General features: G+C 41.3%; 2 long non-coding RNA genes across 2 annotated transcripts in view; one reads left to right on the plus strand and one right to left on the minus strand.

The window, feature by feature from the left end:
- LOC131129894 (uncharacterized) overlaps window positions 1-23,211 on the minus strand; it is a 34,415-nt gene extending 11,204 nt beyond the window's left edge. The window contains exons 1-3 of the long non-coding RNA XR_009129916.1: window positions 23,009-23,211; window positions 16,404-16,506; window positions 6,231-7,255 (exon numbers count right to left, since the gene is read on the minus strand). This is a non-coding gene — a long non-coding RNA (uncharacterized LOC131129894). The remainder of the gene's footprint in view (window positions 1-6,230; window positions 7,256-16,403; window positions 16,507-23,008) is intronic.
- LOC131129895 (uncharacterized) lies at window positions 3,712-6,195 on the plus strand. Its single transcript, XR_009129917.1, has 3 exons — window positions 3,712-4,007; window positions 5,546-5,648; window positions 5,784-6,195. It is a non-coding gene; the product is annotated as an uncharacterized LOC131129895 (long non-coding RNA).
- Window positions 23,212-24,596: the final 1,385 nt, after the last annotated feature.

Consider the following 24,596-nt stretch of genomic DNA (forward strand, 5'->3'; position numbering starts at 1 on the left):
CTTGATGGCCGACATGAAGTATCTGCAGTTGGACCACAACACTCGATTTGGCAAGATTACACTCAACACCTTATTTTGTTTAGCTTTGTAATGCCACATTGTATAAACCCGTGAGGTGAAAAAAAAATACCTGAATTATGATGCAGTGAAATTTGATATCACTACCGCCAACATAATATTGTGAATTGAATACCTCTCTGACATGCAGTGTCCATCAAAACTGAGCATAGCTTTGTAAATAATAATTTGTGAAACAATTTGCTTTGGACTCCCCGTGCATGCGTGGGTTTTCTCCGGGTACTCCGGTTTCCTCCCACATTCCAAAAACATGCTAGGTTAATTAGCGACTCCAAATTGTCCATAGGTATGAATGTGAGTGTGAATGGTTGTTTGTCTATATGTGCCCTGTGATTGGCTGGCGACCAGTCCAGGGTGTACCCCGCCTCTCGCCCAAAGACAGCTGGGATAGGCTCCAGCAACCCCCGCGACCCTCGTGAGGAAAAAGCGGTAGAAAATGAATGAATGAATGAATGAATGAATTTGCTTTGGAGCAGATCATGTGCAGATCATGTGGTGACCGCTGTGTGTATGATACAACATCAAAATGAATAGTCATAAGTAGGATGAGCCTATACTAGTCCCACAAGAAAAAATTCCAGAAAGTCAAAGCATCATGGACATTATTCGAACTTGCACAGGGAAACCCCATTGGATTTCCAGTCCAATGCCTTAACTTCTCAGCCACCAAGAATTCAATCCAGCAAGCTTATGGTCTACATTTTGTTAAGACTAGAGCAATATAAGCTCAGTATAGCCAAGTAATAATAATAATAATCTTAATAATAATATAATATAATATAATATAATATAATATAATATAATATAATATAATATAATATAATATAATATAATATAATATAATATAATATAATATAATTTAATATAATTTAATATAATTTAATATAATATAATATAATATAATATAATTTAATATAATATAATATAATATAATATAATATAATATAATATAATATAATATAATATAATATAATATAATATAATATAATATAATATGTTATTATAAATAATATAATAATAATAATAATATCTATTATTAGTATTATTATTACTGTCAGATTTTTCATTTGTACACATTGTATTACATCATATGTAATATTATTATTATTATAACATGGAAAATACCAGTCTAATATGTTTCATAATACTGCATTTAATAATAACTTTTTTTTTTCAAAAGGGCTCAGGCATATTTTTCCCAGAAAATTCACTTGTGAATGAAGTCTTTTATCATTCTACTAATTCCTGTACATTACTTTCAGCACAAAATCATACTAAGCTGCCACGAGACCATGAGCTCTATACATACCATACATCATACATGGGGGAACAGCAAGCCCCTCAGACTCCACAGTTTCATTACGGTCATGTCTGTGTAGAGCAGCGTGGCCTTTCACTTCAGTGCAAGCAGGCAGTTTAATCACACATACAGCACTACTCCATTTTCATTTCCTTTTTTTTCCCCATGCAGCTTCCATTCCACTCGGGCTTCATAATTCTGCCCTCAGTGCTGTCTGGCCAGGCGGAGCGTTTGCAGCCTGTTGCGATGACATAATCACTGACTCGGAGCAATGTACCCCCACCGTCAAACCCCCCCTCCCCTCCCGCCCTCATGACTGTAATCAGACTTCAAGTTGGCTCTGGAGTTGAAGCAACAGGAGACGATTCCTCAATTAAATTACAGTAATACAGTTACCTCAACAGCATTTAAACTTAAAACCTTTGTATTAATGGCTTAACACATGAAAGAGAAGATTATATTAATATAATAATATTATATAATGTGTAATGAATAATATAATGTGTCCAATAGGACACATTTTGAGTGGGCTCCTTGGCTAGCTCACAAGAACCAGAGCAAGACAAGTGGAATGGGCCAGAAAAGAATTGAGCGATGGCTGCAAATGCTTTCAGCAAGTATTACATCAGTGCGACACACAAACACACACACACAATCAATAGCTAAGCAAATAAAAAGCTGCATTCAATCTGAATAAGGCAGTTGAAAGGGCCTGGGCCATAAATAAACCCTCTCTTAAAATTCTATTTTTTTTAAAGATACATAACTATAATTGAACATAAGTTATGATTCAAAGTGTTGGCACAGGGTCCATGCAGTACAGAAGGATTTCAAACATTTACAACCCAAAAACAAAGGTTCATACTGCTGCGAAATACTTCCACAAAAACATAGTAGACATGCTGTGGGATGGAACCACTAGATTTTCTATTATGTGAGACCTCCATATAAGGTAATAGCTTAATCTGTTAAGCAAAACTGGCACTTGATTGTTTAGAAGACACGTCTCTGTCTGCGCTACTCAGTACAAGGTGACACATGATATCCGTCGGAACACAGATGCGGGCAAAGTCTCAGTTTTAGTTCTGCAAGACCTGAGTGCTGCCTTTGACACAGTTGACCATGTGATCTTATTACAGAGGTTGGAAAACAGGATGGGAATCTCTTGATACTGGTCTAAACTGCTTCAAGTCCTACCTGGAGGAAAGGAACTACTTCTTAGGAATTGGAAACTATTTCTCAGTTAATGACTATGACCTGTGGAGTTCCCCAAAGGTCAATCTTGGGAACCCTATTGTTCAATCTGTAGATGATTCCTTTAAGGCAGCTAATACGTAGCAGTAATATGTATGTATAGCTGAACTATGCAGACACTCAGAGCTACAGTATCACAGATGGCAGGTGAACAGGGTCCAGAAGGTTTACTTAGTCACTGCATCAAACGGATCAGCGTGTTGATGCAAGACAACTTTCTCCAGCTAAACTCAGAGAAAACTGAAATCACTGTCTTTGGCCCACAGAAACAAAGATAAATTGTTATTAGTCACCTTAAGACCCTTTCTCTAAAACCTAATCATCAGGTTAGAAATCTAGAGGTAATAATGGACTCAGATCTGAACTTTAACAGCCACATTCAATCTATAACATCAGCAGCTTTTTACCACCTAAAAGGCATTGCCAAAATCAAGGGAAGTGTCTAAAACAGATTTAGACTAATCCATGCCTTTGTCTCCAGCAAGATAGACGACTGGAACGGAATGATTTTATGAAATGAGTTTACCCTGTTCTGTAAAGCACTTTGAATTACCTTGCATACTGTAAATAAACTTGCTTTGCCCTGCCTTTTGTAAAATATGTTGTGTTTTTCATATAAAATCCTCTAAACATTGTTGCAAGAAGATGATTCTATATGTTGTGACATTGCAGCTCCATGCAGGCAGCATGCAGAGAGTCTTCAGAGGGGATGATGGCCTACTTCCATGGCGCGCACAGAGCAAAAGAGAGAGAGAGGCTCTTTCTGCTAATTAGCCCTGACAGGTGAAAACGACCACAAATACCTGAGGGGCTCACCATGAAATGGGCAATCGCACACAAACATAAACACAGGGCACAAAAGCAGCGAGGGGAGGGTGCACCCACCAGCACGTTTTAAGGTTCTAAAGCAGCGACAAGTCGGCCACCGGACAGCCTGCATCCTGCTGCTTCTGTAAGGATAGCCCTGATCCCCCTGCGCTTTGACAAGGCGTAATAAAGCGCCGCATTGTGTGTGTGTTAGTGTGTGTGCGCGGGGTAGGGGGGAGTGTTAACACAATGTTGCATGCTGAGTGCTGTGAGAAGGGCGTACACTGCTGGGTCCCACGGCGCAGCAGCACACCAGGGCCTATAGCAGGGAGTGCCGAGCATGCTAATGAGGTCATTATGTATTGGCCTCTCTTTCCTTTACAGTGCGCCTGTCAGCGGAGGTTGGTAATGAAGCCCTGCACAGATGTCACATATGGCACAATGCAGCAACAACGGCGGCGTCTCAGAAATGGCGGGGCACAAGGATTGGATGGGATAGGAGAGAGTGACAGCGGCGGTGCTCCGCTTCTCAGCTAGCATCCGAAGCCAGAAAGCAGCATTTGCATAGGTAATGAGGTGAGCTTAAAATGCAAAGACGCTGGCAGGCGACATTCACCCGCTAATTGTCCCCGCTGCGTATTTTAATCAGTAGCCTTGCAGCATGGCGTTGGTTTGAATCGCTTTTATTTAGCGGCTTTATTTACAGGCGAAAAAGGAAGAAGGAGGGGTGAGAATGACGACCCATGCAATGCAATTACAGGATATTTGCATAGGTGTAAACAATTAGAGGGCAGATGGGCAGTGGGCACTTAAAGAGACCGCCCGAGCAAGCGCCATCTTGGCTGAGCGAGACAGCTGGCAGATAGCAATCGGCCATTTTGTAAGCACGCCGCCGCTGCCAGGCGCAGGCGAAAAACAGCGAAGGCGCCAGTCTCTGGGCGTGCCAAGAGATTGGCAGGCGCCAGTGGAGCTTTAATAAGTTCACTGGTACACACAATAACAACAGCACGATCACACAGCATCTATGAGGAGCTACGCTTGGATTTATACAGAGCGCCTTCACTACTTTAACAGGGTTATCATAATTGATCACACAATAAAAGCATTTGGTGGGTCAAAGACCTCTACCAGGGCTTGGTCACTTGGCCTGTCAATGGCATGAGGGGCATTTTAAAAATAATATTTTTACCACCATGTCACAATTTATGTCAAGTGAAACTGGGGTTACAAAAAAATAAAAATGACTATTATGGGGAAATAAAGCAAAACTAGGTAGCAGGTCCCTGGAACATCAACATGGATGTGGACAAGCAATTACATGACATGTCAACCAAAACGCGAAGCGCCATTTCGACAAAACCAAAGAGCTTTCTCCAACACAGAGAACTTGTGATTTCATCAGAGGGACATAATGTATGCCTCGGTGGATGCTTCTGTTTTGCTACAGACTACAAATGGACTCAGCTGTGTGTGAACTCTTGTGTGTTTAAACTGAGTTAATAACAATAGACTAGATTTGTTTCACATCCACATGAAAGCAGGCATTCACTTGCCGTTAGTGGAGGACAACTGGTGAATAGGCATGGACATGGACATTACTCGGAAATAGGACACAATCCTGATAAAACATTTTCAGACCAGTTGAAAAATTACAAGAATTTACATTTTGCGCTGTTGGATCTTAAAGAGGTTCCAAATAGAACTTCAAAATGCAAAAAGAAATTGGAGTGAAATGGGAGCAATTTATTGCAAACAACCATTAAACTGAAATAGGCTGTTCATCGGCTGATCAAAAGTTAAGGATCGTCATCTTAAAAAAAAACACAAAACCCTCCTAAAATAGAACTAAAATTTTCAAAAAAGGACTGGGCTTTCTCAATGCCAGTGCTTCCTGGAGGCTAGTGGTAATGTTGCTACAGGTGGTGAAGATTGCTTTACGGAGGGCATCTGCTATCTCGAACACATCTGGTCATTTTTGTAAACTTCCCTCGTAATTCACCCCCAAATGTTCTCAATTGTATTTAGATCAGGGAAACAAACAGGATTGTCCAAAAGAGTGACGCTATTCCTCAGTGTGAACTGCAGTGTTGACCTTGTTGTCATTAGATCTGCTCTTTGACACCCCTGCACAACCTGAATGGCCATTGTTCCATTGAAGGAAAAATATCATGATGGCACCCCCTCCACTGTGCAGTGTGGAACATATCAGGTGGGATTTCCTAGTTTCTTCCACCTTTCAATGTTTTGCGGAGCAAATTGTCGTGCAACTTCCAAACGGGCAATTTTGTACTATTGAGGGAGGCCTTTGAAGACATTTTTTGTTCTTAAAACCCTTCTCTCGCAGATGCCGTCTGATGATTATTGGACTGCACTCGGCACCAGTAACAACCTTCATTTGGGCTGAGGATCTCCTGCATCTTGACGGACAGCCAATCGCATCATCCGGTTCAGAGAGAGTGAAATGTTTTGGGATCTCCAACTTGATGTTTTTATTCTATAGCCCGTGGGATCTTTTTAGAAGTTTTAAATGACTGACTTACTGTGTCCAACCTCAGCAGCAATGGCACGTTGCGACAGGCCTTGCTTATACAGCTCAATCCATCAATCCAATGTTTTTTTTTTGTTTTTTGTTTACACTGATGAACAGCCTATTTCACTTTGATGCTTGTTTTTTCAACAGTTCCTAAGATTTTAAGCAGGAGTGTTTATCAAACAATGTCAATGGAAAGCAAACAGACCTATGCAGATGAAAACAATTGGCGAAGGTAATAAAGAGTTGTGATGTACTCACCAAAAAGTAGGAACTCTCTGTGTTCAGATGCTTTAGGTCCAAAGCCAAGCGTCACATCTTCTCAGTCTGTTATTAAGCTCATTTGTAGGTAAAAAAAAAAAAAAAGGCCAAGCGCAAGTGTTACTTTTACAGCCATTCATTACAGCAGTGAGTAGTGGACTTCGGGTTCCGCTTCCACCCAGAGAGAGGAAACCATGAACCCCCCCCGACCCCTTCCACCGTTCCACTTTTTGGATCAATACTGCACTTCCATATCCTCTGAAGGCGGGTGCTCTTAGTGTAGCTCAGAAAATATAAAGCAATAAAAAAGAGAAAGTCTGATATAACAGATTGGAGAAAAAGTTGTCCTTTCATCCAGGCCCGTGAGATGAAGGTGTACCAGGCTTGGATGGATCGTCTAGTTTATCGTTCTTTCCCTGTGAATCCTCATTCAAACAGAATCATGCTTTTTTCCCACGTCTTTGCTTATTCTTTTCTTCCACCCTTGTGTCCCGCCTCTGTGACTCTCTGACAAAATGTTCCTGGCAAAACTCCCTCAAGGCCGAACCCACACTGAAAGATTTGTGTGGGGCGGCGGGTGCAACGGTGATGGCTCTGGATCGGGCTGGTGCCAGAGCTGTTGAAGGAAGCTGGAAAGAGGTGGAGGTGGGAACACTATTGTGGTGAGTCCCAGGGCTCAGAGGGGCCCGCAGGCGGTTCTGGCCAACCTCTGCTAGCCTCTCTCCTTCGTATTGATTTCACTGCGCAGAGGCTCCTTGCCGGCGGCGATGGGCGCTCCGGCTCGCCCGCCTCACCTGCCTCTCTCCTGGCTCGGGCCAGGCCCTCGGCTGCCCACTCTGCTGCAAATGTTGGCTGGCCCCTGCCGGCTTTGTGGGACCCTTGAACACAATTGCCGGGGGCCAAGGGAAAGGCAGCCAGAGAACCAGTAATGGCGATCCACATCTGTGTTCACCTGCTCCGGGTTCAGCCGCTTCCTGCAATTCTCCCATCCTTCCTTCCACCCACTCCTCTTCCGCATCATTTTTCTGCAGCATACAAACAAAAGAAACAATTGTTAATGTTCACTTTTTAAAGAGAAATTCAGCATCGAAAGGTCATGGGTGAAAATTCTGGCATAGTCTCTCAGCTGGCAAAATGAACCGACTAACTTTGCAGAGCGCAGGCCGCAGGGATTGGAGGTCTGACAGTTAACAGTGTGCAGCGAACAAACTCTCTGCTATTAGATACTAGCCTTTCTCACACAGAAATCCTCCAAAATTGCACCATCAGAGCCGTTGCAGTATAGCGCTGACATTCATCACCAGTCTGTGCTTTTTATACAGGACACAACGACATTGCTGCACTTTGTGCAGTTTTATCAGAAAGTAACAAGGGCTGACAGTTCTTGACAAATGTGTATTTCAACTGCTTCTGTCATCATTTCTGTATAATGACCCCATGCACTGACTCCACTTATCCATTTTGTTGTGTGTTTTTAACCACTGTTGCGTTTTTAACAAGACTTTGCCTAAGGAAGAGTTCACATCTAAACCAATCACTGTCAATAGTAACACTGTATAATCACAACTAAAAGGAACTTTTTACATAGAGTAGGTAGCTTTAACATAACTTCTTGTATTTATACTGTATATCGAGATCCACATGAACCACATGAGCAAGCAGTTTGGTCACAGAGGAAAAAAAACTATCCTCTAACAGGAAGAAAGTTTGAGCAGAACTTTTTGTGGATGTCAAAATTTTCTGCTGTTGTGGTTGGCATTCCCTGCAGTTCCTTATGGGTATATATAACATTTTTATATTTTGGAGAAGTTACTTTCTAAATTTAGCAAACAAATGGGTCACTGTTTGGTTTATGATTAGGTGTCTTTTTGCCAATGAGAAGGCCCATTGTTTTTGTGGTGTTGCGACTCAAGATCACATCCCTTTTCCCTCTTCTTCCAGTGTGAAGATGTAAAATAATCAAATGATAATCAAATGATGGCAGATTCTTGATCCCAAACCAATATCAGACTTGAAAGTGATAGTTTTAGGAAAAATGGTCGATGTTTCAGGCCAAAGTTTGGGAGTCAATTTCATTGAATTATGGTTAAATATGTTGATGAAACAACAAAACATTTTCAAGTTTATCCAACAAAATGTAAAAGAAACAACATTTAGAGGTAAGATCTAGCCTGTGTTGACGCCAAAGAGCATGTGAAGGAATGGAAATGTCTTAAGAAACTTTGTCAAAGAAGCACATCTCAGCTTTTGTGTCATCTACAATCATTCAGATGGATCCAGCTAACCTCTTCATATGATAATAGCAGTTTGGCGGTGGTGGCGGTAGACGCGAGGGGGTTGTTTCTTAAAGGATTCATGCTCCCATTGTGTTCTTGGGTAGAGAAAGGACCATGCAAGCCCACCCCTCACCCCACCTAAACTATTCCAAAATTGTGCCAACACTTTAACGTTCATCCAAAACTGAAAGGTTCCTAAGAAACAAAAAAGAAACTTAATAACTAGCTTCCAGTGGAAAAGTAAAGCATTAAAGTTCAAGGTGGACATCGAAGCCAAGTGGGTGCCAGAGTGTCCAAGAGAGAAGTTCAGGGAGAAGGGGGTGGTGGTTTGGGTTTGAGGGGCATGGATGGAGGGACCAGGGGGTGCGCTGCATGTCTCAGACACAATAATGCTATTCATTGGGCTCAGACATGGGTGTTAACTCCCCTCTGACCGAGCACAATGGGCCTATGCGGCTTCCAGGCAGCCTTGGTGATATTGTTAGTTCAGGGCTGCTTTGTGGCTGCCGCGGGACATGGCCCATGCATTGTGGCTGTCCCGCAGGATGGATGGAGGGAGCTGTTTTAGCAGTGAAAGGCAAACAGGGAGTGGGAGAAGAGAAGGTTTGTTAGTGTTGAATCAGGAAGAAAGGGGTGAAGGGAAAACGAGGTCAAGGGAAGGTTTGGTCTTGGGGTCCTTCGTGGTAATACTGTTCGGCATTGGACTTGTACATGTCCAAAAAAGTTTTCTTAATGAGAATTTTGTACGATTTTGAATAAAAAGTGATACATTTTATTTTAAAGGAATTTAAAGACTTTGACAAATTTAGAAACTGTAGGTGTCGTATTTTAATGTAATTATCATGCATTTTATGCATTCTATTCACTATGTGTCTCAGACTCCAGAGATTACTTTTGAAGGTGGGAAATTGCCGGACATTTTGTGTCTGTGCTGTTTCTACAGAAAAATGACATGTAAGCAAAGATTGTGATTTCTGTGTGACCAGCACTAATCCAGAAAGGAGGAACTAACTCAAACTACAAATCTTCTGAGGTCATATCAGAGTTTGTTTCTGTGAAAGTGTAAGTCAGACTGGGCGGTTACGTTTAACACTTAAGAATATTTACATGTTGCACCACAGGTGCTTGGTGGTGATGTTCGCTTGGTTCATTGTGAAAAGCACAGATTAATAATAAATGTGAGCTCTACTGTTATGGTTCTGATGCTGCAATTTTGCAGTATCTCCGTGTGTTAGTAATCTTTTAAAAATGTGTATCATGTCTTTAGAAGCGCACATATCAAAGTTTAAGAGTGAACTCTGGGGCACGGCCCTCATCAGGGAGTGAATGTCCTGCAAAGAAGTCTTAAGGCAGTCGGGGTAGTGCCCCTTTGTCCCTGGTGGTAGTGGTAGGAGAGGATTACACTAGTCAAACCAGTGTAGACAATACTCCCTCCTCCTGGGAAGGGAGGTCCAACCTGCTCTCTAGCAATGATAGGGGCAGTCAACTGATGCCTAACTCAATTAAGGACAGGAGAAAGTAGCAGCAGGACCAGGATAGACGCATGGGATGCTGAGAAGGGGGGGGGGGGGTGAAGGATTAGAGCCAGATCACCAGACCACAGCCAGCAATCAGGTCAGATCAAAATCTCAGGTGATCTACCTCCTGCTCCCTAATAATACCCTCCACAAGTATTCAAATCCAATGACAAAATGCAACAGATAATCCTATTAGACTGTAATGGAGGATATTTAAGGAACAGTTAGTAACGGCGCCATAAGGCACACTGCAAACAGATATGGTTCTGCAGCACTTCACAACAGGGATTTGGCAGCGCTGTTCATTGAACATGCCAAATCCCATTTGTCTGAGGGTTTGTATCGACAGTGTGCAACCTCTGTGAGAGGAGACTGTGTAGTCATTGTCCTGGAGGATAGGTGGCTGGGTGGCATGAAGGTTGAGATGGGGAGGGCATCCTTTATTATTGACATGTCACCTCAAACTCCAGTTTTTGCATTCTTTTTTGTAAAAATAAAGTGACAAGATGGCAGTGGAAAGTCACTGTCAACACTCCAGTTTCTTGTTTTACCTCCCCTCATATATCCCTTGCCAGATAGGAGTGCTCAGCAGCTCCCAGAAGGTTATTGATCCTGAGAGCGAGCCAGCCGAGGGGAGTCGGTGGCCCTCGCTCCCGCTTTCTCTCTCATCCCTGCCTCTCTGCAACTTTTTTCCCTTCTCGCCCTATAACTTCATTTATCAAGGTTAAAGAACTCTTATAAAAAAGGGAAGAGGGGGTCGCCTGGATGCCATCTGACTGCATGAAAGAAATCCCCTCAGGCTGCTCCAACAGAGGAGGATGCTCTGTGCCCGAAGACACACACACACACACACACACACAAAGGAGGAAAGGAGCTCATCCTAAAGCTGCATTTTTCTTGTGTGGACCAGCCAAAATGTCCTCGAAAAAAGCAAGAAAGGGAGAGCTGTCAACGGTTGTGCCACATGAATATAGAATACTGAATGGTTTATGACAAGTGCTAATGTTTTACTGGAGAATAAAATCCCTTGCAATGTTTTATGAAGCCCATACGAGCAATGAATGTGTATACTGTAGCATCTATGTTGCTTGTGCATGCTAGTTGTTTCTTTGAAGATAAAAAGAAAGCCCAATTACAAGATATAGATTTTTTTAGTAATGTATCATAGCATATAAATTAATGTAATACAAACCAGAAAAATGAAAACGACTTGCTAAATTGCCCTCCAAAAAACAACAACAACATATTTCTAGTAGTAAAAAGTGTAACGTGATTGTACTACATTGTATTGTATTTTATTATATTTATTGTATTTTATTATATTTATTTATTTATTTTATTTTTAACTGCTAAAACTGCTTAAACACGACATGGGCGAAGCATTGTCTGCTTTTGAGTGCCTTGTCTTATTAGTGTGACTAAAACATGCACTCATTAAACTAAACGTTCAGTCAAATTGAACACAAAGCCTGAGGGCCTGTTAACAGAGTGCTCATTAATTCATCCACAAAGAGAGAAACAAGTTTGCACTGTTTAATAGAGAGCCTTATTGTTGCCTGTTTGTAAAAAAAAAAAAAAAGGGTCCAATGTGTGTTGTGCTTCCTGTCCACCATTGTCTCTGCATGCGTCCACTCTTCTGTGCTAAAGGCCACAACACACATAGCAGCATGTTACAAAAGCCTCATCTTCCCCTCCTTTTGTGCTCCCTAATTGCCACAATGCATCTTTTCTACGGGCTAATTAAGTGAGTCGTTTTGAGTCATTGTCTCCCTCGACAATTGCTTCGTCCCACCAGCAGAGAGAAACAGAAAGCAAAGACATAAAGGCCACAAATAAATGATATGAAAGACAAAACTATGTTTTTAAGATTATGTACTTTGTAAATGTTTTACACTTAAAAGATATCTGTGTCTGAGACATCTTCAGTCAAAGATACAGTTGCAGACAACCTATACAATATATGGACCATGTTCTGCCTGCTACGCAATTTTAAGACAAATAAATTAATTTCTAGCAGTGCACAATGACAAAAAGGCGAAGGAATTGGATATATGTAGACAAATATCTCAAATATATCCGCAAGCAAACCGCTGCCACTCTCTTAAAATTGTACTCAGGATTCAAACTCTCTCACGACCAAAGCAAGAATCAGACAATTAGACCACCAAGCCATAGTAGTTTGCTTTTTCTTTGGCTAATGTTGCTGTTTTTGTGACGCTTATTCCAGGGGAAAGAGCTGCCACAGTAAGGAATGCTAAGAGAAGAAGTTAAAGTAGAGCACTGATTTAAGCACTGATTTTAAAAATAGTATACTCTTTTTATGGCTTGATATCAACTGTGGTTATTTTTTTACACTTTGGCAGCCAAGAATGGTGACCTTTATTATTTTTATGACAGTTTGACATTGGTACAGATTATTACTAATTCCATTATTGCTTATGGGGGAAGACAATGTCACAAACATGGCAGTTATGCTAAGCTAAAAAAGTATTATTTATATAAATCACTATCTTTGGGACAAATTTGTGGCTTTTCTACTAAACGGTAATTTTAGTTCAAAATCCTAACTTTATTATTTTTTGTGAAAACAAATCCAAGGGGGATATTCAGAATATTTGTGCTTTAAGATCTAAGCCTCAAATTGCTATGATCCATCCGTCCATCCTTCCATCCATCCTTACATCCAATCATCCTATTTAACTACATCAATTCACATGTGTGAGATATAGAGGTGTAAACACATGGATTTAGACAAGCCTTTCTTTCCATCCCTCAGCTTTCTTTTCCATCTTTTGTGAGGCTAATGGAGGACTTATCAAGACCAAGTCCAGACTGAATCAGTGCAGGAGGCGGACTGACACGTTCATCTAAATTCCACTTAGGAGAGTCACGAGTCTCGCCCGTTCGTTGTTCAAGTCCACTCGTTGACCTCTCGGACCAGACTCTATACCCACCGCCAACCAAATAATCAACCCCCCACCACCCTTGCCTCCCTTAAACATTGAAAGCATTGCCTTCCCACACTCAAGTTCTCGTGGAGGTGATGACAGGCAGGCAAGAAGGGTGACATCATGGGTGCGAAGGGAGGAATGGGGGGGGGGGGGGGGGGGGGGGCCTGATGGGGTGAGCACCCACACAATGCAGAAGGGCATCTGGCACTGGGTGGTGGTGGTGGTGGGGAGGGCCTGGACAAAGCCTTTGTGGAATATGATTATAGTTAGTAAATGCTAAGGTGCAACGTGCTCACACCAGAGTGGCCATCTTTAAAATAAAGCATATATAAGCATAAACATAAAAATATACTGCAATAGTCTTCCTCTGCAACAGCCCTGTTATCCTCATGTAAAAATGCTTGTGTGCATGATTGTGCTATATGTGTGTATTGTGCGAGGCCTCAGTATATATTAGTGACGTGACGTGACCCTGGCAGGCCGAAGCGAGGATGGTGCGTCGCGCCGGGCGTGGGAAAAAGGGGAGACCTCTTTTCACAGCTGCTCTGGCCGTTGCATTGAACCAATAGAGGGCCCCCACCAGCAACACCACCACCACCCCCAAACTGCCTCCGCCACTAATGCCACCCCCCCTTCTGTCCCATTCAATCTCCATTCTGCTGCTTTTCAGCACAACCCTGACCCCCACCCCTTCTGCACTCCCTTTACCGCCCGTCACTATTCTGCACCCCATTCTCCAAATTCAGTCAAAAATAAAAAATATATATTTTCATGATTATTATTATTTCATTTTTATCTGAGACTGAGATTCCCTTTTTTGCGCTTCTTCCAATGGGCTCTGCAAATACACTTTAATTTATGTTAACATACGCCGCCTGCACTCTGCACACATTCACACACAAAAGTGCATTCATTTCAGGAGATTTACAGTATATTCTATCAAGACGCACAATGCAGAGGGTGTAATTTAAATCAACTTTTGAGAACAGCCCATCGAGATGGGATATGCACACAAATACAAAAAAATGGTGACGACCGGATTTAAGACGCCGTGACAGCAAGGGGGCGGGTGTGTGTGTGTGTGTGTTCGGTTCTACACCATTCAACAGAACCCAATGCACTCAATCGCTGCGTTGAAACATATGAGGGGATGCTTGATTTGCTATACATCCCACATGCCCACATGCATTTTTTCACCTTTTAAAGGTCATATACCATACAGAATAACTCCAAGAGAACCTCAGGAGGACTTTGGCCTGCAGATTGGCAGTGAAAGGATGTAGAGGAGTTTGGTGGTAGTGTATGTGTGTGTGTGTGTGTGTGTGTGTGTGTGCACGTGTGTGTGTAGCCGAGGACCTGAAAGGACTCCATCTCCCTTGGCCAACGCGCCATGACGGTGTGGAGCAGAGCGGTCTGAATTGGTTTCTCTGGGGCGGCTGGAGAGCTGATACTGAATGAGGGTGGAGGGTGGGGGGAAGGGAAGGGCGGATAGGAGTTAGGTGAGGATGGAGGGAGAAGAAGATAGGAAGATGGAAGAATAAGTGGAGGAGAGGATGGAAAGGTGCAAACAAATGGAGGAGCTGAAGATGGAAGGATGAAATGACGCAAAGATAAGAAGACAGGAGACTGGAGGATGAGGATTTGTGGGAATGGAGGGAGGGAAGGATGGCACAAGGCAAGGATGGTGGATGAGGAGACACAAGAGTGGAAGGATGCGAGCATTTGAGGAAGGGATGTATAGGTGAAAGGAAAGAATGAGGGTGACAGTTTGACCCTAGAACAGATCATTTGTATTTGCTGTGTTTGAAACTGTATACAGACATACAAAAGGTCCAATGACGTTATGCAGCAAGAACATGTGCATAACCCCACTTACACGCAAAAGCATGAATGTGTGTGTGTGTGTGTGTGGGCTGTCACATCTGCTTTGACGTTGTCTCTGTGTCAGATCGAGCCCGTTAGCAACGCCCCCACTTTTTAAAGTCCGCACTCCAAACTGCTGCTTGCTTGCATTGATTACAGCGGTTTGAGGATGCGCTATTGACGCAAGCGGCCCTCATTGCGTTTAGGAGGTGGTCGAACGCTACGGAGGAGGATAGCCACAGGCGGTGGAATCTCCTCTGATCTTCACTTGTCTGATTCTCTCAAACTCTTTCCCTTGAGGAAGAGGAGGAGTGGGGGGCGTTCATACAGAACTAGGCCAGTGTCACAGAACACTCATCTACCCCTGGAGGGAAATCAAATAAAATCTTTTCGGTTTCTCCCCCATCTCAATGATGAACATCTCCCTCCTTCCATCCGTCTATCCTTCTTGTCTAGTTTGTTCTCTGCAGGAGGTGGAGAAGGCACGAGGCGAGAGGCGCCTAGCTAATCTACAGTCTTGTCACTCAACGTGGAGAGGCGAAGGAAAGGAAGGAAGGAGAAGGAAGCAGGAATTCAGAGTCACCTGCATCTCTTTGAGAGACTGCAGGCTAGCTGTTGCTAACTAGTTAGCAGAGGCAGCATGGCTGCATGAGCGGCCCCCATATGAAGCCGTTATGCGACTTTCTGTTCGCAGCATGGCACAGAGGAGGTAAGAAATGTGTAGAAGAGGGAAAGCAATATTAGTTTTATTTTGCTGTTACACCTCGTGGTGCGTAGCTATGCAAAGGTTACAAAGTATGGTGGTGCATGCTGAAACCTGTATTCCACACTCAGGTATCTTTAAAGGGATTCAAATGCTTAGGTGTCCAGCCTGTATCTTCATATAGAAATCACTGACATTTTCAAAGACTTCCATCACACACTTAAGTGCAGTGAATATAAAATGCAACCTTGGATGAAATCAACAGATGAAAAGAAGACGATAAATGCAAAGTTACAGCATTATTAATTAATGTTATAATGCTAAGTTAGTGTTAACTTCTTTTTACACTACAATTAAGAATGCTTAAAAAATTAGATACTTCTTATACAATAGACATGGTTGACATCAATTTACACTTGCATAACAGTTATAGGTCATTGCTATTCCCATTATTTGTTATGAGAGACGCTTACATATACAAATACCCAATATACCAACAATGCCCACCACTTCATTTCCTATACTGATATGAACCGATATCGATAGAGGCAATAGCTCTTCACTCACACTAATGTCAGGTCATGAATGATGACAATGAATGGTAGCTTCTTTACTGTGATGCTACTGGATGCATTTTACAAATACGTAAACACTATTTGTGCAACATATGGCAAATACTACAATATGCAATGTTCATTCATTCATTCATTTTCTATACCACTTAACGTAAGTTAAAGAAAACGTGCCACATATTTACATGTTATTAGCCACCCCTATTTGTTATGACTAAAAGATCAGGATGCACCTTCAAAGATAACCATCTCCAATATTTTTTCATCATCAATTTAATGATGTTGTCTCACCTGAAAATTGTAGTTAGACATTTGTGTGGGCAAGTCCAAGGTCCTTCCTTCACTGACTTCACTTGGGCCTGCGGCTGATATGCATGTGTGTCCAAAGACATACCTGCAAAACAGGAAACAAAAAAGTTCCATCTGTGAGGATGGATCATAGTGAGGTTTATGCATGTCTATTATATCTATTATGCAAAAATAGCATTAAACCACTTGACGTTATAGTATAAACATTTTGTAGTTGCACTGGATATAATAACTGCAGGTATACCTAATGAAGTGTCCACTCAGTGTATTTATGGCAGTTTTTCTGTGTGTATCTTTTTCTGATGTTTGAAATGCTTTTCATTTCTTATTTCAGCTGCCGATACTGAATGAATTGCAGTCTCTCTCTCTCTCTCTCTCACACACACACACACACGCAGGCAGGCAAACACACAAGAGGCGCACTTCACAAGCGATTACACAAAGTACTGTGAGATTACATCCACCAAAAATCTGACGTCCTTTGCGGATTTAAAGCTGGCTTGTCAGCCTTTCAAATACTTTCCCTTTCGCTCCCTTGCACGGGTCAGAGGCTGTTGCTAGGCTACCAAACCTCTGGAATTCATAAGTTGGGGGGAACAGGTTTAGATAAATATATACATACAATTCAAGGTACAAAAATTATTGCAGAAAATTGATCAAGAGGTTTTATTGGGGTGGAACCAAAGGAGGTTGTGTAAAAATAAAGGAATCATAAAATTAGTGCCCATGTTGGAACACAGGGCAATTGACTTGTCATTGTATTGAGGAAAATGTGTTTCAAAATTGTAAAAAAAAAATGTCCACAAGTTCCTATTTTCTTTGGAAGAAAGAAGGCAGTTCTGCAGTGAGGCCTGTGCTTGAAGTTGCTTGTTTATTGTACTCTGCGGAAAGAAAAAAGACACTAAAGTATGGGTGGGGAACCTGCAGCTTATGGGCCATACATGGTCCATGAGGGCATGTAATTAAATGTAAATACATTGTCAATGTAAACAAATGCTCATAATATGTAACAATATTTTTGCATACATTTAGTATGGTCCTTGGAGGACTATAAACTGCAATGGCCGCTTTTTCAAAAAAGGTTCCCAACCACTGCATTAAGGTTTCAACAACAGAGGTGTGAAAATGCCCTAGTCTGTATACACACATACACACACACCGTGTACAATCCAGTGTGTGACACAAGCAAGATAATGTCTAGGATGGTAGTTTAGAACTGCAGCAGGGTAGTAAAGCTCAACAAGGAGGGTAGGAAGGATGGTCCAAACATCTTTGTCATATTGTCCTATGGTATAGAAATAAGCAAGGCCTAAGAATGTAAAATACAATAGCAATAAAAATGGTAAAAAGCAGACATATAGAAAGTTGACTGATGGAAACAATGCACAGTGGCAGGTGTTGTTGGGCCAGACCAGACTCCATCTGGTGCTGAGGGCCCGAAGAGGGCCCAGACAGACACATATATTAATGTGGGAACGCCAACGTCTAGCCTGCCTGCCTGCCTGCTTGCTTGCCTCTCCGTCACTCGCCAGACTGAATTTCAATCTCAAAGCCGCCCCCCAACCTCCTTCTATATCGCCCCCTCCCCTTGTGCACCCCATTTATTACCCCTTCAGCAATGCATTCATTTCTACCACAACTGGGCAAACATTGTGTGTGTGTGCTGCAATCAGAGCATATAGTAATATAAAATTAACCTGTGCTATAAATGTTAGCTGGATGCTGAAATAATCCATTTAAAGGACAAAAGCTGTGTATTTATCAAATTATTAGGGACTGGAAATTACTAAAAATGTTGTGTTATTGCAAGGAGACATTGTCAGTCAGCCAAAATTGCTAATATGCCCTCTAGAGGTTTGGAGTGATATAGGTGTTCAGATGCTATTGACTTTGGATGTCTTCAATACTTATACTACATTAGGATGAGGCAAAGTAATACCTCCTGTCCCAAACAATCTTCACAAGTTGGTGCACAAGCATGAATTCCTATCTCTCTGCATGGTCACCTTATTTTCGGACAAAACCCCTAATTAAATAATATTTTTTAAGATTATTATTTTTGTCAGTGCTTGTCTCTCAGCAGTCACACTTTTTTTAGACATTATCTTAAAGGTTGTCTCTGAACATTAATATTCTTTTGACAAATGTTTCTTAGTATTTACATATTTTTGACAGAAATTAAGGCAACGTGTCTCTCAACACTGACAATATTGCATTCACATATTCTGCTGCACAGTACAATCTGTCGTCATGGTTGTCTCAGCAATAAAATAAAACCTTGAGTACATACAATACCAGGGAACATGGATGTAGTATGTTTGACTCTCAACATGCCAAACATGTGAGTGTATGTAATGACACACAATGAAAATCAAACACTAGCAAGAACACTAGCATGGCTAACACTATATACTTCCATTTCCATTAGTACAGTGACTCATTGAGATGACATGCTACAATATGCTATATATAAATATACTGCCTTCTGCAGCTCTACAGTAGCAGCCATGGCAAAGTATGTATTTTGTAGCGTGTTTAGAATTAAACAGGCTCTTTAGATCAGAAACAGCAAGAGTTTCTTTTACGCCTCTGATGGGCATCATAACGAAAAAAAGGTGGCGCTGGCTGACCCTGGCCTCTGTCTAATCTTGCCTCCAAAATCTGCTCCTGTACACACACAAGCATCAAGGCATTAGTGTATATGTTGGTAGATCTACCACAGCAGAACGCATGACACAGGGACGCCAGGAAGGCACCCTGCATGTGACTGAAAGGGGGCTGATGTGCAGGTTTGATTCCACGAATACACTCACTTGTGGCAAGGGGACTCTTAAAGATCCCCTTAAAAAATTATTATGATGCAGGAAAGCTTAGCCACTGCTCTTTTATTGGCTGCAATGCATGCTAAAATAGAGGACCTGACTTTAACACGTGATCATGGATCTGGCTAAATCCTGGATTCAATGCCTTCACTTCATGGCATGTGGCCCATTGCTATATGATACGCAGACCTGATGACACCACAAACTGCAAGATGCTCCAGCAATTAAGAGCACCCAAGCTAGAATCCCACAACGAAACCGACACATATATTGCAAAATGACGAGTTAGGAAGTGCACCCATTGGCCTTTTTCTCAGTTGGTTCAATGTGTTTGATGGAGGTGGGTGGGTGCACTGGTGGAGCACGTGACTGGCACCAGTAGGCCAATCGGACGCATCTATCCGCAAACATCCGTGATCATTTGATTTCTTGCATACAACAACACGATGCATGAAATAATACAAGGCATGCATGCTTGTGCTTTGAAGCACCTCCTCCATGAGTGTAACATCTCCCCACTGTACGGCACAGAACAAATGCATACCGACATGACGCCCCCTTTTATGTATTGTTTAGGTCCTCCAGTCCAGGTTTCACCGGCTTATATATACACATCCAAAAGCAGGGCTGGTAAATGAAGGAAGGAGGCGTATCGTCACGCGATCCACGCGGTGTTTCTCATCCCTCCACGGTGGCTTCATCATCGTTCCATCCAGCCATCCTTCGCATACATTCTCGAATCCACGGGGCGTGACGATCCCGGGACTAGTTTCTACATTCGGTTCTCTAGCTTTATGATATTGCATAAACTCATACAGCTAGATAACCAAAGAGAAAAACTAGCCCACGTCTCTTAAAGGAGCCGCCGGCGTCAAGGCTGCTGCGTGGTGGTGGTGGTCACATGGAGGGAGCCATTGCGCGCCCCCTCCCTCTCTCCCTCCCTCGCTCCCTCCCACTCCCACTTGAAGCATAAAGAGGTGTTCAGTGGTAATTATTGTTATCAGACATGATACCTGCACGAATAAAAGGAGTGAGTACGTAGTTAAAGAACACATGTGACGTCACGGAGGGTGACATCATCAGCATCGTCATCATCAAGGCACGAGTTGCCCACGTGGAGCATGTGCAAGGTGATGCCGATGATGTCACACTCATTTGTCATCATGAGACACACCATGATAATAAAGTGTATCGTGTATCCATTCTTTGCCTTTAAACTATCGCAACAAACAAGAGTGTTGTGTTAAATGCCACCTTACATCGACCCCATTTCACACACAAACAACACACACACCACCTTCCAGAGTGGATTAAATCACGACAAACTATATGGCACACAGCTAAATGTCAACACCACAGGAGCAAGTGCATCATCACTAATCATGGCCAAAATTGTGTATAATGCACGGTGTTTATAATATTTGGAAAATGAATGAATGAATGATTCATTATATATACAAATGATATAATTGCATTGTTATTGTGTCGTGTGTATTGCTGATTTTCTGGTCATTTTGGAGCCAAGTTATTTCATAATATAAAACAACTAACAAAAAAGGTAAGCTCCACCTTGCATCCATACACCGGGTACAGTCTGACACCCAGTCCGGGGTGGGAGCTTCCCTCCCTGGCCTTACCGAGCCGTAGTGGCCGGCAACCCACGTGGCGCATGGTTGGTTCTGAATTACTGAAAAGACCAAAACACTCATAATGCAAGACACTATCCAATGTGTGCGTTATTTTTAATGAAGTAAAATGCAGGTACATTTATTATTATTGGCACGTATGAGAGGTGGAATACCTGCAGCACAGCTGGGAAAGATGAGGTAAGCTTAAGGAGGAAGTACAGAGTCTCAAAGCAGGCCTCGGAGGTCACACATGTGGACAACAATAAGCATGCATTTTTCACATATGGGGATAGCCATTTTTAATACAAAGAAACCTGCTCTCGAGACATGAATGTCCAAATAATCACAATGTACTGTACTAACTATAAAATCCTATTTAAAGTTGATACATGGATATTGCAAGACATCTACAGACCATTCAGTATACTCACTAAAATAGTGTGATTATATCTATATATTTATCATGACAGAGTAGAATAAACTTTGCTATTAAATTGATGAGACTAAATAAACGTGGTCAGTCAATCATTCAAATTCTCAGTAAGTTTCCCCCCTTAATAATATGAATTTTGCCTGTAATAACAGAGATTAAGGACAACGTTGCACCTTCACTATAAACATTTAGGAAGCAAAAATGTATTTTATGTTTTATACATTTGATGTTGACTTAAAATTACTTGAAATGATATGTTATTTTAACATTAAATAGAAATCTTACAACATATTATACTTTAATTTATATACAGTGTATGGCTCTCAATTTAATGGAATTACGCAAACGTTGTCAGTTTCCTACAAGCTCCTTTCTACAACAACAAAATCAAATCAAATAATATCAAAATCTAAGATAGAAGGCAGGATTGTTGTTTGAATTGTTTGACGTGATCCCATTTTAAAAAAATTAGATATGTTAAAAAGTGAAGGAGATATGCCACCTACCCCAGCTACGTCACATCCCATCAAATAGACGTACAGTACAAAGATAGCACGTGCATGCACGCCCTCGTCTCGATTAAAGTCGTGTCTTGGTTTTCTATATTATTCTAAATAATTGCTGCTGACAAGTAAATGTCTGAAAATGAGGCCTTTGGAAAAAACTCAACGATCGCTGTCCATGGTGCTGAAATATAGGTTCAACAAATGCTCTGCCAGCAGTCACTCTGTAACGTTGGTTAAAAAACAACATGTGTTTCATGTATATTCTGACTGTGCTGATGTACAAGCTGTAAAATATGTCATAAAAACAAACGAATTACATATTACATTTTTTTAATGAAAATGTTATGTGTATAACAAAAAAGTACTATAGTCAACTGAATTAACATTAGTCCAAATTTCTACCCAAATGTGTTGTAACACTATGTGTCCTACTCGAATGTTGCAGTTAAAATTCTATGAGAATATCACAGCAAATCCAGTACAGTACTGCAAGAATGAGTACAAAGTATAACTTCCTACAGTGTAATTAATTATACATACAATAGGCCTGCACCTGTTGCACGATAAAAAGATACAAAATAAATAGAAAATATTTTGTTTAAATGTAAATGCCAGTATAATACCATGCATATTAAATTTAGCCACTACAGTAATATTAGGATTAAGGGGAAAATATTTTGGTTTTGGAATAACAGTACATTTCAGTATAGCTACATTTTAAGTGGTACAAATGTTGTATTTTAAATCAACTATTCCTATTCCTAGTTTGCATGATATTGTTTTTTCTCTACTTACACAAGTAAAAAATATATGTAAACCAAGCAGTAAGACTTTACATTGCTACTGACTTAAATAAATCGATCAATTAATTTGGGGTGGAAAAAAATCCCACCAATAAGCGCCATGTGGAGGAAAAAAAGAAAAGAGTCAACATCAAGTTCAACAACGTGCTGTCCCTCATTAGCATCACAACAGTGTCTGGCAGGCTACACACACACACTGTGAAAGGTTGTGTGGGTGCGTCAAGGGGAACATTTTCCCAGGCTCTGCTAACAATCGCACAACTATTTGCTTTACAAACTGAGACTCTGGGGGCCCCACTCAAGGGGGGCCGCGGCACTCATCATCAACACCTAATGCACGTCACTGACTGCAAGTGTCCATCATATAACTAAAAAATAATAGAAATACTACTTACTTGTGTACGTCACGTTATTGAGTAAATCCATCATAATTAAGTCCCGTCTGTATTTTAATTACTTTCAAAGTCCAGAGTTAGCCAAGCCTTCGTTGGTGTTGCTAAATGTAGCCTTAGCATCATGGTTTGCTAGCATCCAGCATCTCCACATTCGAGGAGGCGAGTGTGCATGGCGTGGATGTTGCGTCTTGTTGGTCCACCTCTCTCGCTCTCTCTCTCTTTCTCTCCCATTCGCCCTCCTCCCCCCTCTCTTCCACCCGCCCCCTCTCATCTCTTTGGTCGCTGTTTTGACGCAAGCACCTCCCTAAAACACTCGTCAGTGCCTGCATCTCCACCTTGTCTTGGTACCAGGTGGCGGGAACGTGAACCCGGAAGTTACATACATGGATTTGTTAAAAAAATATTATTTTAGATAAATAACTACAAATGTCCACTTTCTGGATGCTAATCTTAAAACGGGTGTTTAAAAAATGTGGAGAGCAAAAAAGGTGGACTTAGCAGCATGATGACGTCAGCATCGATATGTGTTCGTGACAGGCGTGTGCACTGTTCGTGTTGATTTAAAAATAAAATGTTTTTTTCTAAAAACAAGGCTATAAACCACCGTATTAAAACATTGGTGTCCCCCTTAATTTACAGCATTGGGACGTCTGATAATGATCATTGTGATAAATACTGCATATAGGTCACAGCCATGTATGTTATTGTGCTGCATGGATTGTACAGCAAAGGTTCTAATATTTTCTATAATTTTCTAATATTTTTTTGCCATACTATAAGGTAACCAAAATATCAGGAACATAATAATGCCGTTTTTAATCACTAGTCTGAAATGGTTTCAAACAAAAAGTTTTATGAGCAGCAGAATTCTGGATAAAGTGACAACAGCTAATAAAGCAACAATGCAACAGTTCATAAATATAATAATAATAATAATATGACACGTTAAACGTGGACGAGTGATTGGTTTTGTTTGTTTTGTGACCTTCAGTTTCCACAATAAAGCAATTTAACGACCAGCATCAACGTGATCAAGGGTGACACCTACTGGTCAAAAGCATCATTGCACAACACCACGAGGCCGAAATAAAGAAAGATGGCCTTCATTTAAACCGCATCATTCATTAGCCATTCGAATTGTTTCCAGATAAACGGAACAGCTTCAACATAATCCAAACGGGGGAAAAAGATATTTAGCAGATAAACCAATCGAGAGCGAACCTGTCTGCTAAACCGAAGATGGAGGAGGCCTGACGCAGTTTCTGATCCAAAATTAAAAACTGAATTGATATTTTTTCATAAAAAAAAATAATTATCTTGTTAAAAAATAACATATACAATTTTTAAAAATAGTTCCGTTTAATGAGTTGATGCCATGTGCTTAACATAAGCCTTTGAAGCCAATTGGATTTCTCAAAGGCGCGTATGTACAGTCTCGGTTCATTTGCATAAGCTCCAAAATGACGCTATTTTCAATGCCATTGTGTGAGAAAGAAACCGTCGCCTTTAGATTTAAAAATTAGGGCGTTAATTTGTTTTTCTGATAATGGATTCGTTGGTGAATGAATGTCAGATGCCGAGTTTTGTA

The sequence above is a fragment of the Doryrhamphus excisus genome, chromosome 5 (assembly GCF_030265055.1).
Source record: "Doryrhamphus excisus isolate RoL2022-K1 chromosome 5, RoL_Dexc_1.0, whole genome shotgun sequence".
Lineage (NCBI taxonomy): Eukaryota > Metazoa > Chordata > Actinopteri > Syngnathiformes > Syngnathidae > Doryrhamphus > Doryrhamphus excisus.